The 19,559-nt window shown below is 49.1% G+C and overlaps 1 protein-coding gene across 1 annotated transcript in view; it reads left to right on the top strand.

Annotated features, from left to right (window-relative positions):
- The first annotated feature begins 19,175 nt into the window (after window positions 1-19,175).
- The window catches only part of CORO1C (coronin 1C), a 75,035-nt gene continuing 74,651 nt past the window's right edge, over window positions 19,176-19,559 (top strand). The window contains exon 1 of the mRNA XM_070385973.1: window positions 19,176-19,299. The gene's annotated coding sequence lies outside the window, so the exon portion shown is untranslated. The remainder of the gene's footprint in view (window positions 19,300-19,559) is intronic.

The following is a 19,559-nucleotide window of genomic DNA, read 5'->3' as shown; positions in this document are numbered from 1 at the left end:
ACCAGGGTCCCCAGTCCCTGGGATTCTCAAGGCAAGAACACTGGAGTGGGTTGCCATTGCCTTCTCTCTCAGGGGTGGCAAATGAGCCTCCAGCTGTCTTCTGCAGTCTCAGGGTGGGGCGGGGCGGGCGGGGGGGGCGTTACCTCCTGCAGCCCCGCCCATGGGGTGCGGCCAGAGCAGCACCGCCCAGGCCCAAGCAGACGCTAACCCTCCCTGGGACTACCCCGCCCCGGACCCACCGGGTCAGTAGTGTACAATCTGGAGAAGAGAGCACTCTCAGTGCGCCTCCCGAACTCCTGGCATCCAGGTACACCGTCTCCAGGGAGCCCACCAGGGTACAGCGGGAGCCATCTCGGTCTCCCCACGCGAGGACCCACTAGTTTCGAGGTCCGAAAGGTAGAAGGCAGAACCCTCCACTCGAAAAGGTGAGCACTGTGGGGAGTGTCCCTTCCCTCCATTGGACCTACAGGCTGCTTGGGCAGTTAATCCTCGAGGGTATCTGGACACCTGCGTTCTCAGTACCGCTGCCCATTTGTCCGTGACTTCAGGTCCTCTCTGACCCTCAGTTTCCTTTTCTCTGCTACCATGGCTTGGAGCTAGGCCTTCCACCTTAAAACTCAAAGAGGTGACTTCATTTTGTGAAGGCTCTACCTGTAGGATTATAATAGTGCCTGATCCATTCGAACCTCCTTTCCGTTATTGAATTCTCACAGTAACCCTCCTGAGAGGTGCTGTTACCCATTTTACTAATACGTAAATGAGATCATGGGACTTCCCTGCTGGTTTAATGCTTAAGTCTCTGCACTTCTACTGGAGGGACCATGGGTTTGATCCCTGGTGGAGGAACTAGATCCCACATGCCACTTGGCATGCCCTCGCCCCCCACCAAAAGAGGGTCGTGAGTGGATGGATGTTGTTCAGTCACTCAGTCCTGTCCGACTCTTTGCAACCACATGGACTGCAGCACACCAGGCTTCCCTGTCTTTCACCGTCTCCTGGAGCTTGCTCAAACTCGTGTCCATTGAATCGGTGATGCCATCTAACCATCTTGTCCTCTGTCATCCCCTCCTCCTCCTGCCTTCAATCTTTCACAGCATCAGGGTCTTTTCCAATGAGTCAGTTCTTTGCATTATGTGACCAAACTATTGGAGCTTCAGCATCAGTCCTTCCAATGAATATTCAGGGTTAATTTCCTTTAGGATTGAGTGGGTGGATGAGAGGTGCAGAAATGGGGCCCAGAAACCCCCACCCCCGAGGCCTGACTTCAAAGCCCCATGTTCATCCCACTGAAACACTTCCTCCTCAGATCATCTGCTTGAACCCCACAAGGGCTGGCTTCCCAGAGGAAAGATCAAGGGGTCCTTGCTCCTGTTTCCGGTCAGCACCCTCAGGTCCCTGAGACCACCTTCCTGCCTTATCCCTGGGGAACATGCTTGGGGGGAGGGACCACAGATGTGGGCATTGTGTTACTGGCCCAGCCTGTCACTGCCGCTCACAGCTTCCACACACACAGGAGGAGGGCCCCTCACAGATGTCTAAGGGGGATCCCCGACTCGGGAATCAGAGTGAGGTGAAGAAGTGGGGGTTGTGTGGGGAGCGGGAGGTGAAACATGTTCTGGGCGGAGGGGGTTTCTGGTGTAGAGGCCCAGCGATGGGGGCCAGCGCTCTGGCTTCTACAGACTCTCAGCAATCAAGACAGCAAGTAGAGGCTAGAGCAGCGCTCCCCAACCTTTTTGGCACCAGGGACCAAGTTTCGTGGAAGACTGTTTCTGCAGACAGGGATGGGGGGATGATTTGGGGATGATTCAAGCGCATTACATTTATTGTGTACTGTATTTCTATTATTAGTACATCACTTCCACCTCAGAGCACTAGGCATTTGATCCCCGAGGTTGGGGACCCCTGGGCTAGAATGATGATCCAGGTGCAGACTCTGCAGGGCCTTGTAGGCTGCTGTCTGGGGCCTGGCCTTGATCCTGAGGGTGCTGAGGAGCTGAGAAGGTTGCAGACTCTGGAAGGACATGATTGACTTTCCCTCCTGAGCCCCATTGTTCAGTGTGGTTGCCCCCAGGCCCATTGTCATGGACTCTCCCAAAGTCATGTTGAAGCCAAGTACCCATGTATGGGACCTGTGAGAGTGATAAAGAGTAAATCTGGTCATAAGGGTATGAGGCCCTGGAACTTCCCTGGTGGCTCAGTGGTAAAGAATCCAGGAGACCTGGGTTCAGTCCCTGGGTTGGGAAGATGCCCTGGAGAAGGAGACAGCCACCCGCTCGAGTATTCTTGCCTGGGAAACCCCACGGACAGGTGAGCCTGGCGGGCTACAGCCCATGGGGTTGCAAAAGAGTCGGACATGACTTAGCAACTAAACAACAACACGTGTAAACCCCTAACTGTATAGGGCTGGTGCCCTTATAAGAACTGGAAGAGACTCAGAGCTTTCTATCATGTGAGGATATTGTTTATAAGCCAGGAAAACAGGTCAAACCAGGAACTGAATTGGCACCTTAAATTTGGACTCCCCAGCTTTTGGAACTCTAAGACAAAAAGTTTCTTTCCTTTTTTTTTGGCTCTACCATGCAGCATGATAACTTCCCCAGCCAGGGATTGAACCTGTGCCCCCTGCATTGAAAATGTGGAGTCTTAACCACTGAGCCATCAGGGAAGTTCCAATAAACTTCTTTTGTTTAAGTCTCCCAGTGTGATCTTTTTTATGACTGTATTAGTCATACGTCAGCCCAAGATGACTAACACACACGTGGTTCACTAAAGTAAAAATTCAGTTTCTTGGGACTTCCCTGGTGGTCCAGTGGCTACGACTCTGAGCTCCCAATACAAGGGACCCGGGTTCCATCCCTGGTCAGGGAATTAGATCCCACATGCCGCAGCTAAGAGTTTGATTGCCACAACTGAACTGTCTCAGCTAAAACCTGGAGCAGCCAAATAATGAGTATTTGTTTTAGTGTTTCAGTGCCTCACTGCACTAGTCACATTTCAGGCGCCAGTGCCTACATTGGTCACCATATTGGACAGTACAGATACAGAATATTTTCATCGCTGCAGGAAGTTCTGTGGACAGCGCTGTGCTGGAGAGGTCACTCAGGGTTCTGGGAGGAAAATGTTGTTGGAGGAGGAGACCAGTGAAGACGGGGTACCAGGAATCCAGTGAGAGGTGCCGGTGACCAGCGCCTCCCATGCTGCTGGAAACACAGCAGACAGTCAGTAAATGACCACTGAACGGACGAATGGGCTGGATTTGAGTGAGGTCACGGGGATGAAGATGAGACAATGACCTCGGGAGGCCATCAGGAGGCTGAACTGATAGCGTGAGGTGACTGGTTCAAGAGCCAAGGTTCTGGCTCGGGCAGCTGAGTGGACGGTGGGGCTGTTGTCTAAGGTGGGGACCTGGGAGGGAGGCAGGTGGGTGGTGGGGGACAAGGATGAGCTCACGTCTGGGTGCTGGTGCCGTGGCCACGTGGAGATGTCTGGGAGGCCATTGGATTTTGGTGCCCGGAGGCCGGCAGTGAGGTGTGGGCCAAGTAGAGGTTTGAGAAGAGACGCCCTGCCCCCATCGTAGGAAAGGACGCAGATAAAGAAGAAGGGGCTTGGGGGTGGGGGTACCCGGAAGATGATATAGCCAGAGCAGCAGCAGCAGCAAAGCCAGGGGCAAGCAGTGCTTGAAGGGCCAGGATCACTAGGCACCTGTCAACCAGGACCAGCCAGCCCTGGGTGCAGCCAGGTTTCTGGTGACTTTGGAAAGAGATGATTCGGGGTCGGGGAGGGAGAGAGAGAGAGAAGAGGACAGTGACAGCTGGCCCGGCCAACTGGAATTGAAGAAATGGCTGCAAGTCTCGAGAAGCTTGTTGGTGAAAGAGTTAAGGCTGTTACTGAAGGCGATGCTGGGTGGAGGAAGGGAATTTTTTTCTTGGAGATGGGAAAAGCCCAAGCTTGATCACAGGTCACGGGGAAATGGGATGGGGTGTGTTAAAGACTAGGGGGAGGAACAGGTGCAGTTAATTCAGTGAGGTCCGGTAAGTGGGGTTTGAACCCTGCTTGACCATCTACAAGCGATCTAGTGGCTGACCTCAACATCCCAGCCAAGTGGCTGTGTCTTATTTATCCCCACTTCAGAAATGAAGAAGTGAGGTCAGGGGCATTCAACAATTTGCCCCCGTCACCCTGGTCACCTTCTCCTAATTCTGCAGAGGCTCCGTCTAGGCCAGCAGGGCCTGGTCTTGAATCCAGCTCCTCCGGCTCTGACCCCAGGATGCGTCCCAGACTCTTCCTCCTCTGGAGCTCAACAAACCATAAAGTGATAAAGGAGCACCACGATTCCCAAGTGGGAATCATTTAGCCAGAGAGAAAGAACAAGAGATGCCATTCATTTAGTGCTGTTATTTCCAGACTCACAACACATGTATGCTCTCGGCACCGTTCCCGAGTCTGGTGTCCCGTGGGTCTGAAGTGGAAGTCGCTCAGTCATGCCTGACTCTTTGCAACCCCATGGACTGTATAGTCCATGGAATTCTTCAGGCCAGAATACTGGAGTGGGTAGCCGTTCCCTTCTCCAGGGGATCTTCCCAACCCAGGGATCGAACCCAGGTCTCCCACATTGCAGGTGGATTCTGTAGCAGCTGAGCCACAAGGGAAGCCCTTCTTTCCTGGTACTGCCCCATTTTAATCCCGAGGACCATTCACCATGCTCACATTTTGTGCCATACACTTTGCTGAGCCTTTAAATGCGATCTCGTTACACCTCACAACACCGTGAGAGGTAGACACTCTTCAGCGTGTGTGCGTGTGTGCTCAGTCGTGTCAGAATCTCTGAGACTCCACAAACTGTAGCCCGCCAGGCTCCTCTGTCCATGGGGATTCTCCAGGCAAGAATACTGAAGTGGGTTGCCGTGCCCTCCTCCAGGGGATCTTCCCAACCCAGGGATCAAATCCACGTCTCCTGCATTGGCAGGCGGATTCTTTACCGCTGAACCACCAGGGAAGCCCATGTAGACCCTCTTACCCTGCCCTTTTTAAGGAGAGGCAAGGGAGGCACAGAGAGACAAAGCAACCTGCCCAAGGCCACTCAGCATGTCTTTGGCAGAGACGGAAATCAAAATGAGGTCCATTTGCTGCCAAAACCTGTGCTCATGTGCCAACCTGCTTCATCTCTGTTCAGATTATAGTAGGAAGGCTTCTTCTTTTTCTGTCTCACCTCTGGTTTGCTGACTGAGGCAGAGTAAGAGTTGGCATCCAGCTCTCTCAGGCTCTCATTCTCTTCTCCCTTAGGGATGGAATTCTCCCAGGCTCTGGGGGTAGGACTCAGTTTTATCTGCAGGGAGACTGCAGCAGTCTGGTTGGAAAAACCTGTGTTTGCATCCACTGAAAGCTTTTTGAGATCTGGAAGCCGTAGGGAAATAGGGACAGATGGAGCCATAGATTTCTTCCAGAAATGGTCTCATTTTCTTTGCAACCTCTGATAATTACTGTGTTGGAGGCAGGGGTAGGGAGGGAGGTCAGGAAAATGGCTGGTCATTTTCCACTGGACTGGTGGAGGGAGAGGGAGTAAGGGATAAATGTCTGTTGGTAATTAACAGGAGAAAGCATCTCCGGTGGCCCTTCCAGCCCTGGATACCGGGGAGAACCCTTGGTGTCTTAATCAGCATAGGTGACAGAGAAGATTGGAGAAGTGGATGAGAGCTGACCCCTGACATTGAGCTGGGCAGTCTGCTTCTTGGGATCAAACCCTATAGCAGGCTGCTAAGCCTCTGGAAAGATAGCCTGGTTAAGAGGGTGTTTCAGCCATACAGGTGCTCAGAAGCTGAAGTGCTTGGTTTCAGTTTCCTGGGGGTATTGAGGAGAAAGAACCTAGCAGGATGGATTTGTCAATGAAGAGCTGTCCTCCTTCCTACTTCATTCAGTCCCACATCGGGGCACTCTGAACCTCAGTTTCTTACCTATGCGACTCAGTCCCACGCCCACCTGCAGAAATAGCCATTGCTCAAAGTGAGATAACGTCCTCCCAGTTCCTCTCTGGGTATCTGTGCTGAAGCCAACTCAGCCTGCCTTAATGTAGAAGAACACATAGATTGTTTACAATCGCTTACTATTGTAAACAATGCTGTGATAAACAACTCTGTGCCTAAAATCCTTTGTAGCACTTGCCATCTTTCCTTCGACCTGGTTCTCAGAAATGGCAACCTACCTCCAAGGGGGCCCCCCAGCCATCCACACCTCCTAATAGTCCCAGCCTTTATGTCGTCTTCCATACTGAATTATGCTGACCTGAGTGGACAGTGTGACTTTCTTTTTCACATTTTTATTTAATCTATTTGGCTGCACCGGGTCTTAGCTGGAGCACGTGGGATCTTAGTTTTGGCTTGTGAGATCTAGTTCCCTGACCAGGGATCAAACCCAGGCCCCCTGCTTTGGGAGGGAGGAGTCTTAGTCACTGGACCACCTGGGAAGTCCCAACAGCGTGTGACTTTCAAGGCTAAGTTACAAAACGCATTGTAGCCTCTGTCTTGGTTTCCTGAATCGCTCAATCCGGGGAAGCCAGCCACCATGTCCCGAGGGCACTCAGTCAGACCTGAGGAGGAACTGAGGCCTCACCCCAACAGCCCCCCTGTTTGTCAACCATGCATGTGGGCCAATTTGGAAATGGAAGTGGGGTCTCAGGCAAGCCTTCCACTGACTGCAGCCCTGGCTTTCACCCGACTTCAAACTCATGAGAAGCCCTGAGCCAGAACCACGCAGTGAAGGCTTCTTTCAGATCTCCAGTCCCCCAGACATGATAAATGATATTTCTGTTTTAAGCTAACCTGTTTTGGGTGATTTGTTTCACAGCCATAGGTAAATAATATGCTGAACCGAAGACCAGAGCATTCTTTAGACGCGTGATGGAGAGTGCCAGTTTTTTTCTTCCCTTTTTATATTGTCAGATTGTCAGCACTGACTTTGACATGTAATTGACCTAATGATTGAAAGTGGCCTCTTGACAGGAGTTCCCATTAGCTCTGGAAATGCGGAGTGAGTGAGTGAAGTTTCTCAGTTGTGTCCGACTCTTTGCAATCCCATGGACTGTAGCCTACCAGGCTCCTCTGTCCATGGAATTTTCCAGGCAAGCATACTGGAGTGGGTTGCCATTTCCTTCTCCAGGGGATCTTCCCAACCCAGGGATTGAACCCAGGTCTCCCGCATTGCATGCAGACGCTTTACCATCTGAGCCACCTGGAAATGCGGAGTATATTGGAAGGCCCCATATGTGACCAAAGCTTCCCAGGTGGCGCTAGTGGTAAAGAATCCACCTGCCAATGCAGGAGAATCAAGAGACGCTGGTTTGATCCCTGGGTCAGGAATATTCCCTGAAGGAGGAAGTGGCAACCCACTCCAGTATTCTTGCCTGGAGAATCCCCATGGACAAAGGATCCTGGTGGGCTACAGTCCGTGGGGTCACAAAGAGTCAGACACGACTGAAATGACTGAACACACATACACGCATGTATGTGACCAACAGCCCTTTCCAGGCTGTTCCCATATGCAGATTGGTTTTTGATTTGTGGCCTTGAGCCCTTCCAGAGAAAGATGTTCACAATTTGCTTCTGTGCCCGGCTAAAACTTCTAATAACCTGAGTTGCACAACAGAGAAAGCCCAGTCTGTTGTCAGTTAATTGCTCCTTGCTTTCTCTAGATTCTCAAAAGCTTTTGAAAGTGTCAAAGATAAAAACATGTGGCTCACGAGGACTATTTCACCAGAGGACATACAACTCGAATAAGGGTTATCATGAGCAAAGCGGCTTCCATGTCTCTGACTCATGTGCTCTGAAGATTCCCCACGTGATGTACAGACCTGGGGAACCTGCCTGAGCACTTGGAGAAATACCAAGGGCTCCATTCATTCGATCATTAGTATGCTCAGTAAATATTTATTCAGCATCTCAGACACTGTTGAGATGATTCAGAGGTGTGTAAGTCATGGTTTTTGCGCTTAGAGTCATTCACAGAGGCAGCAAATAGTGTAAAAAGTCCATAGTTGTAACAGTATGTACTGGGTTCAAATCCCAGCTAGCCTATCTAACAAACCGTGTGACCCTGGAATGCTTTCTGCCCTTCTCTGAGCTTCAGTTGCCTTTCCAAAAGGAAAAGATGACAGTAGAATCTGTTGCAATGGTTTGAGGTTTACATGAGCTATGCCTATGAAACAACTGGTTCTGGACCTAGAACCTGGCATGAATTAACAAGTACTGAGTTTCTTACGGTTGGTAGTAAAAGGTCCCACAGGGCCTCGAATGAGCTCACATCAGGAAACACGACAGATTCATATACGTATATTTTTAATTTTGTTGAAGTATAGTTGATTTACAATGTTGTGTTAATTTCTGCAGTATAGTAAAGCGATTTGGTTATATATCTGTCTATAATATATATTCTTTTTCATATCCTTTCCCATTATGGCTTATCACAGGGTATTGATTATAGTTTCCCGTGCTATACAGTACAGTACAGTATAGAACCTTGTTGTTCATTCATACTATATATAATAGTTTGCATCTCCTAATCCCAAACTCTTTATTCATCCCTCCCCCTGCCCCGTGGCAACCACAAATCTGTTCCCTGGGTCTGTGAGTCTGTTTCTAACGAGTACTGACTTTGTTACTATTGGTAATATAGCCTTGAATGAGTCCGCATCACAAAACAAGACAGATTCTTATTTGAATCCCAACTGTGTGACTGCACACGCATGCCTGCAGCAGTCAGAGCCTCTATTCTTGATCTGTAGACTAGGTCTAATCAATGCACCTTCCCAGCTATTGTGCAGATTAAATAAGACAGTGTCTGCCTACGGACACTCAGCACACAGACCTGTAATGGTCGGTAGCTATTTCTGTGAGGGAAGATGATCAGAAAAGCAAATTATTGCAATGCAGTTTTATAATTGCTGTAACCAGGTCTTTCCCATGGGTTTTGAGACTGGGCATGGATTTCTGAGGAATCATTCTGTAATCCTTTTGTGTAGCTAGGAACTGACTGAGCAAGTCCTCACTGACTCTGGAGCTGGAACTCTGGCTGCAGAGGCAGGACCCTGGGTGGTGGGCAGATGGTCCTGGAACTTCCAGGAATGATGGAGCTGTTACAAGAATTTGTCAGACCAGGGTCCACGATTCTGCGCACCATCAACTAGCCAAGTGAAATTAATCAATGCAGTCACGACTTTGAACCTCAGTGTCTTCATCTGTGAAGTCGTGTTAATGACGACAGTTGGCATGCACTGAGGGCCAGCTATGTGCCGGACCTTGTTTTCAGTGTTTATATTCCTTCACTCACTTAATCTTCATAACAGCCCTATGAAGCTGCTGCTAGTATCACATTCCCATTTTGCAGACAGGGAAGGCGTGGCCCAGGGAGGTTAGCTCTTTCACTGGTAAATGGCCTGGCCAGGATATAAACCCAGGCAGTCTGAGTCCTCAGCCAGCGTTCTTTTAACTCTGTGTGTGTGCGTGTGCTCAGTTGCTCAGTTGTGTCCAGCTCTCTGTGACCCCATTGACTGTAGCCCGCCAGGCTCCTCCGTCCATGGGACTTCCCAGGCAAGAATACTGGAGTGGGTTGCCATTCCCTTCTCCAGGGGATCTTCCTCACCCAGGGAGTGAACCTGCATCTCTTGTGTCTCCTGCATTGGTAGGCACATTCTTTATCACTGTGCTACCTGGGAAGCCCTTTTAACTCTGCAGCTTTATTTTTTAAAAAAATAATATTTAATATAACGTCCATATTCCAGCTACTTCTCACACTACTGGGCTTCCCTGTTAGCTCAGCTGGTAAAGAATCCACCTGCAATGCAGGAGACCCTGGTTTGATTCCTGGGTCGGGAAGATCCACTGGAGAAGGGATAGGCTGCCCACTCCAGTATTCTTGGGCTTCCCTGGTGGCTCAAATGGTAAAGAATCTGCCTGCAATGCAGGAGACCTGGGTTGGGAAGATCCCCTGGAGAAGGGAAAGGCTACCCACTCCAGTATTCTGGCCTGGAGAATCCATGGGGTCTCGAAGAGTCAGACACGACTGAGCGACTTTCATTTCATGGGGTTTAGGGAAGGATTAAATGAGGCAAAGCATGAAGAGAGCTGTACCCAAAGTCTGTGGCATAGCGTGTGCCCTGTAAAGGAAGTTGCTGTGTACTTTTTTTTTTTTTTTGCTGTTTTATTCCACCTTCTACAAGGAAAGTATTTTTTCATTGATCCATATTTCAGAAAGGTCCTACATTCCTCCATTGCTGGCCATGAGATACACAGAACAGGTGACTAGGACACAGAGGGGACTGGTCAACATTTGAGGGTCCCCCAGTGAAATGGTACCATGCCTGGGTTGGGAAGATCTACTGGAGAAGGGAATAGCTACCCACTCCAGTATTATTGCCTGAAGAATTCCATAGGCAGAGAAGCCTGGCAGGCTACCGTCCATGGGGTCACAAAGAGTCGGACACAACTGAGCAACGAACACATACTATTGCCAGGCACTGTTCTAGGCACCGGGAATACATCAGTTGGAAGAATTTCTGCATCCTGCAGACACGGAAGGAGAGCTCCCTAGACCCCACATCACACGGTTCCTTCCTACTACTAGCAGTTTGGGAGGCAAAAGCGTCTGTGTCTCAGAGCATTTGTTCTCCCATCTCAGCCTCCCTTTGGGAAAAGCCATTTTTCTCGCCTCTCAGAAATGGAGGTACACTTCCTTGGGGAAGAGAGATGATCCTCCATCCAGCTCTTCTGCTGGGAAAGGTAGCCACTGATGGGGACTAACATCAAAACTTGTAAAGAAAAAGGGAACAAATCCAAACCACTCGACAGGGGCTCCTGTGGCCCCGAGAACTGCAGGCTGGTGTGATGTCCCTCTGCGTGTTCAGGGAGTTCTGATTCTGCACGAGAGCACAGCACCCGTTAAGTTCCAAATGCAGCCCTGAGACAACAGTGTCTCAGCAGTTTGGGTACAGGGTGTGGGGAGAGAAGAGTGTAGGTGCTGAGTTAGGAAAAATTTTTTTTTTTTTAGCTGTACCACGCTGTGTGGCACGTGGGATCTTAGTTCCCCGACCAGGGATCAACCTCATCCTTGCCAGTGAAAGCACTGGACCCAACCAGGTCCCAACCAGGACCCATGGTCCCTGGTCCCAATCATTGGACTGACCACGAATTCCTGCAACATGATTCTTGTTTTGTTTTTGACTGCACCTCGCAGCATGTGGGATCTTAGTTCCCCGGCCAGGGATCAAACCTGCATATCCTGCATTGGAAGTGTGGAATCTTAACCACGGGACCACCCAGGGAAGTCCCCTTCCTTCAACACGATTCCTGATTCTGCAAGATGGAGTCATAATCTCAGGTTTCCTGCCGAGCAGACGCCTCAGTTTCTTCTTCTGTAAAATGGGCGAATAATGGGCCCTATCTCCTAGGTAGGATTGCTATGAGGATTAAATGGAATCTTTCCTGTAAATCCCCTGGTGCAGCCAGACTTAATAAGGTTCTGTGTTGGCTTCCCTGGTGACTCAGATGGTAAAGAATCCACCTGCAATATGGGAGATCTGGGTTTGATCCCTAGGTTGGGAAGATCCCCTGGAGGAAGGCATGGCAACCCTTTCCAGTATTCTTGCCTGGAGAATCCCCATGGACAGAGGATCCTGGTGGGCTACAGTCCATGGGGTCGCCAAGAGTCGGACAACGACTGAGCAACTAAGCACAGCACAGTACATGTTTGACCCAGGGTTTCTCGATCTCACCACCACTGACTCCTGGGACCTAAGCCTTTTTTGTTGTGGGCTGGGATGGGGCCTGTTCTGTGCACTGCAGGATATCAAGCGCATCTCTCATTATTATATACATTAGATGCCAGCAGCGCCCTCCTAGCTGTGACAGCAGCTGTGACAACCAAAAATGTCTCCAGACAATGCCAGATGTCCCCGGGCAGGAAGTGGGGAGCAAAACTGCCCCCGGCCTGGTTGAGAACCTCTGGTCTAAGCCTTTCTTGTTGCTATTATGAACAAGAGTTCCCTTCTCAGGTGAGGCTGAGGCACCTGGTTTGCAAGGGGAGGCCAGGTTGAGCTTTGGAAGCTGCAGCTCTTGCTGCTGCAGACTGCCTGGGCAGTTTGCAAGGTTTGTAATAAACCTCAATTTCAGTAATGAGATTGACACGGTTGAGTGATTTTTTTTTTTTCCCCAAAATTCATGTTTAAATTTTGGAAACTTTACAGGAGCATTGTGTGGAGAAATTGTTCCAGCTGGGGTTCTGCTGAGGTTGTCAGAGGGTGACACTGGGCTTGGAGTCTGGAGAGAACACCTTGAATTTATAGAATTTCTCCTTTCCCTTTAAAAAGATAATGTTTTTCAAAATGTATATCATTGAATGAACTTTGCAAAAGAAGTAGAAAACACAAAACAGGAAGTGTAACATGGAAACTCACCCATAACGTGGATCCTGTCACTCAGAGATCATTTCTATTATAGTATGTGTAAAGAAAATTACCGGCCAGTATCACTGATGAGCATAGATGCAAAAATACTATTACAAAATGTGTGTTTTATAAAAACAGGACATACTGTTTTTTGACCTGCCTTTTTCATCTAACAGCGTCTGGAATATTTTTATGTATCATTAAACAACAAATATTCTTCCATAAAATTTTTTTACTTTTACTGCTTAAAAATCTCCTGTGGCTCCTGGCAGCCTGGAAATAGTCAGGATTCACAGGGGAAAAGGCTGAAGCCATACTCCTTGACTCATGTTGTCCAGGTTTTACCTGGACACGTGGAGGCAGAGACCATGGACCCCATGAAAGGAGAGGGCAGTGGTTGGGTTCTGGGAAGTCATTTTTGCCTCCAGGGCGAGGTGCAGACATTTCTGGCTATTGTGCATTGTCTCCAGTGCCTAGCCCTATCTGTCTTTCTGATCGTGTCCCTCATTTATAGCCTTCTGTCCAGTTCCTACCCTGGAGTGTATTGATACTAATCCATCTCGTCTCACTGTTTCCCTTGAGGGCTGTTTCCCTAGCAGATAGTGGTGTGATAAGCATTCTTCCACATATAAACAGTTAATCTTCATTATTTGTGGACTCTATATTTTCAAATTCAGCTACTCGTTAAAATTTGTGACCCCCCCACAAAACCATACTCACTGTCCTTTATTAGTCATTTGTGGGCATGTGCGCATTCAGAGTGGAGAAAAATTTGAGTTACTCAATGCACAGGTTGCCAGCTGAGGTTGAAGGAGGTAAAGCTCTGTCTTCTTGTTTCAGTTCGTACTGTAAACAAGTATCCTTTCCCTATAAATCGAGTACCACATTTTTAGCATTTGTGTGTTGTGGCATGATTTTGCTACTTATAATGGCACCCAAGTATAGTGATGAAGTGCTGTTTAGAGTAACTGAGGACAAGAGGGATGTACGGTGCCTTATGGAGAAAATACATGTGTTCGTTTCATTCGGGCATGAGCTGTGCTGTTACTGGCTGTCAGTTCAGTGTTGGTGAATCAACTCTGTGCGTGCGTGTGTGCTCAGTTGCTCAGTCATGTCCAACTCTTTGAGACCCCATGGACTGTAGCCCGCCAGGGACCTCTGTCCATGGAATTTCCCAGGCAAGAAGTGGGTTGTCATTTCCTTCTCCAGGGATGATTCTTTCCAACCCAGGGATCAAACCCGCATCTCCTGCATTGGCAGGCAGATTCTTTACCACTGTACCGCCTGGAAAGTTGAATCAACTACACACACACACACACACTCACATATATATATCTCAACAATGTACATGTTAAATAAGATGTCTTCAAGCAGAAGCACACGTTATATATAAAACCATGTTATATATGATTGGTTGGCGAACATGTGACCAGAAGCCTGTAGGAACCTTATTTTATATTTCTCCCAGAATTAATGATTCAATATTCACTCATTTAGTGTGTGTGGTGATTTTATAGAATATATCTCTTGAGTAATGAGAGTTGATTGTGTTTTTGCATGTCACCATGATTATTGCCTTAGGTTAAATTTCTGAGAATGGAATTACTGAGCCCATATAGAATGCCTCTACCGAGGTCTTTTCAGTTTGTATCAGTTAGTTCTTACTGCGTAACAAACCTGTTTCCACCTCTGTAAAACACTGATTTTTAAAAAGCCATATTATTTCCCGTCAACTTACGAGGAGTCAAAGAGTTAGTGTTTGGCAAGTTGGTTAACTCTGGGCCTGGTGAGCAGTATGTGGTTAATAAGTACAAGCTCCATCATAGCATTTATTTGTATTGAAGATCTGTAGCAGGTACACACACAAACATAATCATAGGTTATTGTTATTTCTCCCCATTGAAGAGATAAGGAAGGTGAAGCCCAGGGAGGTAACACGACTTGTCTAAGATGTCAGAGCCAGGAAATGGCAGGACCAGTCATTACATCAGAGTTTCTACCGTCAGCTCAGTCCAATAGGGCTGTTGTGCATGGACTCATTATGATGGTCTAAGACTGAACCCACAGTATCTCTGAGGTCTGCCTGTACCATATGACCCAGCAATTAAACTCCTGGACATTTTTCCAGGAGAAATGAGGACCTGTGTTCACACAAAAACCTGTACATGAATGTGTATAGTGTTCATAGCAGCTTTATTCATAACAAATGATTCCAAACAGGAAACAGCCCAGATGTTCTTCAATGGATAAAGGGTTAAACAAATTCTGCTCTCTATGGAATATTACTTAGTCATAATAAGGGACAAAGGAAAAATGAAAAACTAACAACAAAAAGAAATAAGGAACAAACATGTAACAGTGTAGGTGCCATCTCCAGAGAGTTATACTGAGTGAGAAAAAGCCAGCCCTCAGCTGCTGCTGCGGCTGCGGCTGCTGCTGTTAAGTCGCTTTAGTCGTGTCTGACTCTGTGCAACCCCATAGACGGCAACCCACTAGGCTCCTCTGTCCCTGGGATACTCCAGGCAAGAAAACTGGAGTGGGTTGCCATTTCCTTCTCCAATGCATGAAAGTGAAAAGTGAAAGTGAAGTTGCTCAGTCGTGCCCGACTCTTAGCCATCCCATGGACTGCAGCCTACCAGGCTCCTCCATCCATGGGATTTTCCAGGCAAGAGTACTGGAGTGTTCATACAATATATGAATTCATTTGTCATTCTTTTTTTTTAAACATTTATGTACTTTTTAAGGGCTTCCCTGGTAGCTCAGAGGATAAAGCGTCTGCCTATAATGCAGGAGACCTGGGTTCGATCCCTGGGTTGGGAAGATCCCCTGGAGAAGGAAATGGCAACCCACTCCAGTATTCTTGCCTGAAGAATCCCACGGATAGAGCAGCCTGGCAGGCTACAGTCCACAGGGTCGCAAAGAGTCGGACACGACTGAGCGACTTCACACACACACACACATGTACTTTTTGGCTGCACGGGGTCTTTCATTGCTGTGAGTGGGTGTTCTCTGGTTGTAGCCAGCGGGGCTACCCTTCATTGTGGTGCACAGGTTTTCCATTGCAATGACTTCTCTTGTTGCAGAGCATGGGCTCTAGGGCCCAGAGGCTCAGTAGCTGTGGGACTTGGGCCTAGTTGCCCCTCAGCATATGGGATCTTCCTGGACCAAGGATCAAAGCTGGGTCCCCCGCATTGACAGGTGGATTCTTAATCAGGGGAATACCAGGGAAGTCCCATTTGTCATTCTTAAAATCACAAAGATTATAGAAATTGCCCGAGGTTAGGAGGGAATGGGGGCAGGAGGGAAGTGGGGGTGGCTGTAAAAGGGCAATGTCAGGGATCTTCCTGGTGGTGGAAATATTCTGTCTTGTATCAAGATATAAATATCCAGAGTGTGAGATTATACTCCAGTTTTGCAAGATGTTACCACCGGGGGAGAGCTTCCCAGGTGGTGCTAGTGGTCAAAGAACCTACCTGCCAGTGCAGGAGATGTAAGAGACACTGGTTCAATCCCTGGGTCAGAAAGATCCTCTGGAGGAGGAAATAGTAACCCACTCCAGTAGTCTTGCCTGGAGAATCCCATGGACTCAGGACCCTGGCAGGCTAGAGTCCATGGGTTGCAAAGAATTGGACACAACTGAAGGGACTTAGCAAAGCACACACCATTGGGGTAAAAAGCACATGATCTCTTTGTATTATTTCTTATATTTACATGTGTACCTACGATTATCACAAAATCGAACATTTAAATTAAGAAAGGCATTCCAGACTATTATATATAGAATGGATAAACAATAAGATCTTACTGTATAGCACAGGGAACTATATTCAATGTCCTGTGATGAGCCCTAATGGAAAAGAATATGAAAAAGAATGTATATGCATGTATAACTGAATCACTATACAGTAGAAATTAACACATTATAAATCAGCTATACTTCAGTAAAATAAATTTTTGAAAAAGACATCCTACCCATTGCCAATCAATGATTTCTAGTTCTATTTTGCAGAAAGCAGCACTCCAAGCAGTGAGAATCAAAATTGATCAATGGAGGGTGAATTTTTATATTCCCCAAGTTTTGTCCCCTTCTGTCACTCAAGCAGGGGTCTTGCCTACTATTATTCCAGTAATCTGAGATTACTTCCAGTCTTTCATTTAATTGTTTTATCATTTGTTAATGCTTCCATGGGGCTAATCCAGCTCAGCTTCCATGTTGCCCTGGCAACCTAAGACTAAGGTCCCCATTTGCTACTAAGAGAAACTAGAAAAAAAGATTTTCTTAGGCGCTTCCAAATGCAGGTCTCACAGTTCTTTCTTCTTCATACATGAGCTGGCATGTGTATCATGTAGGATATGGGACCATTCTTCTTTTTCCTGATCACTAAATTCACCGTCATTTAGCGTCTATCTTTTAAGGCTATTTCAGAAATCAGCAGCTTTTGAGAGCAGAAGACTTACAAATCACGCATCTTACCTGCACCTAAATCTCTCCATTTGGGGCCAACTTGGACAGACCCAAGGTTTCCTTTCGAACCCTTGAAGAGGTTGCTATGGATTCAAGAACAATGGGATGATTTTTTTTTCCTCAAAGAGTTATGCAATTTTCCAGCTGCTTCTGGAAGTAGCAGCTCTCCACTGAGCACATTTGGGTCAGGTGTGGGGTGAGCTGGGGATGTGGCATTGCTTCTGGCTTTGGATCCTTTCTGTCCAAGAATCATCTTCCTCACCCTAAGGATAAAACTGGAAGACAGATGCCTTGGGATCCTTCTCAGTATATTTCATGGTTGTGGTATGGTGGTGTCATCTGTGGGGAATTGATGTTCTGGGAAATTTTGCTTTAATTTTATCATTTATAGAACTGGGAGATGGGAATCAACACATTTTAAATACCTTCTGAATGCCAGGCACTATGCTGGATGCTTTGCCATGCCTTAATTCATTGACTCTAAACTCCTGAATCTTCAAAACCATTCCCTGAAGTAAGCACTTGGATGAATCCCACTATATAAAGGCGGAGGGCTGGGTGCAGAGAGGGGAAGTGACTTGCCCGAGGTCACACAACTGGTAAGAAGTAGAGCCTGGATTTAGAGCCAAGTCTGTCAGAATCTAAAGTCCATGTTTTTTCTATTCTGTCATGTTGCCAGAGAGGCGTTTTAATGTTTAGCGTAATGACTAACTGAGGGCTTATGCCAAGTCAGGCTGCTTGATAAGTGTATTACTAACTGGGACCTCATGGAATCCTTCCTAAGGTGCGTCTATTATCTGTCTCTATTTTACTGAGGCTTAGGTGGGCCAGTGGTTAGGGCTGTGGGTCCAATGTAGGGGGTGCTGGTTTGATCCCTGGGGAACTAAGATTCCATATACTGTACAGTGCAGCCTGCTCACCCCCCAAAACCCTGAGGCTTAGAGAGGAAACATAATTTGCTTTGATAGCTGTTTTGGTTCAGGTGGACCCTGCTTTACATAACACACACTTCTCTGGCTGATGCTGAAAATGAAAAATTCCTCACTGTTAACTGCAAAGGTGTTTTGCTTTGGGAAGTAAATAGCCTACCCCATCAGAAGATCTGCTTTGTCAGTTCAGTTTACCAGGCCTGAAGATTAGCTTCCCCAAATCTTGACATTTCAGAGCTTGGTATTTGAGAAAGGGACTCTGGCTATCAAGAGGACAGCTTCACGCTATAGATCAGGAAATTCAGGTCGAGAGAGATGAAGGCAACTGCCCCAGGACACACAGTCTGACGGCAGCAGAGATGGACCCGAAGCCCCGCGCTCTGACTTTTTTAGGCCTGGGTCGCCCAGTTATTAAGTGAGGGACTTCGGCCAGGAAAAGAAAGGGAGAGACCCTGTAATCCTTCATTTCCCCACCTGCGAAATTGGGTCAAGATAGGCCCTCCTGTGTAGTGGTGGGGGATACGCGAGTGTGGGAGTCCAGGGGCCGCCACCTTGTGCTAGCAAAGTGACAAGGTGTAGTGGAATGAAGATCAGCCTCAGGAGTTCCCAGAGCGGTGGGAGGGTGTGCTGGCTGCAGAGGCGGAGCTTCGGGAGCCAGAGGCGGGGATTCGAGGGTTCTGGGCGGAGCTTGATATTTAAAACAGTTAGATGGGCCCTGGGCGGGAATTCAGTCGTGTCCGACTCTTTGCGACCCCATGGGCCGCAGCACGCCAGGCCTCCCTGTCCATCACCAACTCCCGGGCGGGAATTGCGATGCCACAAATAAGGGTAGTTCGCCCGTGGGCGGAGCTTCTAGAAGTTGGGACTGGGTTTGTGACGCAGAAGGGACAGTTCTGAAGGAATGGGAGGGGAGCTAGGCTTAAGGACCCAAGAAGCCGGCGAAGGGTTCGGATGGGGCAGTGGGCGGAGCTTAGAGGAGCTGATGTTCCAGTTTTAAGGGACTCTGGGGGAATTTTTGAGGAGCCAGGGAATGTGGCTCGGCCGAACCAAGCAGGTCAGTGGGCGGGCTCTAAGGTCGCCGCTCCCTGTTCTGAGGGAGCGGTGGGCGTGGCTCTCCGGTCACTCCGAGGGCTAGTGGGCGGTGCTTGCGCTTGGGCACCGCCTTCTTCCAAGGCCCACCTGCATCCCTCGGCGCGACCAGAGGAGGCGCTAGGGAGAGTGAGGCGTGGAACGCGGGGTGGGAAGCGGGCTACCCCTCCCGGAAGTAGGCGTGGCGTGCCGCAGCGCAGCGGCCCTGGTTGGGCGCGGCACGGCGCGGGGGCGGGGCCTGCGTGCGGCGGCGGGGGCGGTGGCGGCTGTCCGCGCCCCTCCCCCGCGCTGCGCTCAGTGCCAGGCGGGAGGCGGTAGCGGTTGGAGGCTTTGCCGGGCTTTGCAGTGGGGACTTCGGCAGCGGCGCCTCAGGCACCTCGGCCCTGGTGAGCTGCGCGCGCCCGGCAGGGCCGCTTGGGAGCAAGCGGGGCGGGTGGACGGATCTGTCCTCTCAGCATGTGCGGGCGCCGGCTGACAGGAGCCGGCGGGCCGTAGGGCAGGGCCCGGTGGAGCGGACAGGGCTGGGTGGGCGCGCGCAGCGCGGGTCCCTGGGTCGGGGGCCCGCCCTGGCCGGTGTGCAAGAGGCAGGGGTCGGGGCTGCTTCGGGAGACTTGGGGTCCGGCGGGGCGGGGAGTTGAGGACCGAA

Source organism: Bos mutus, chromosome 17 (genome assembly GCF_027580195.1).
Source record: "Bos mutus isolate GX-2022 chromosome 17, NWIPB_WYAK_1.1, whole genome shotgun sequence".
Lineage (NCBI taxonomy): Eukaryota > Metazoa > Chordata > Mammalia > Artiodactyla > Bovidae > Bos > Bos mutus.
This window is presented reverse-complemented; position numbering and strand designations above follow the sequence as displayed.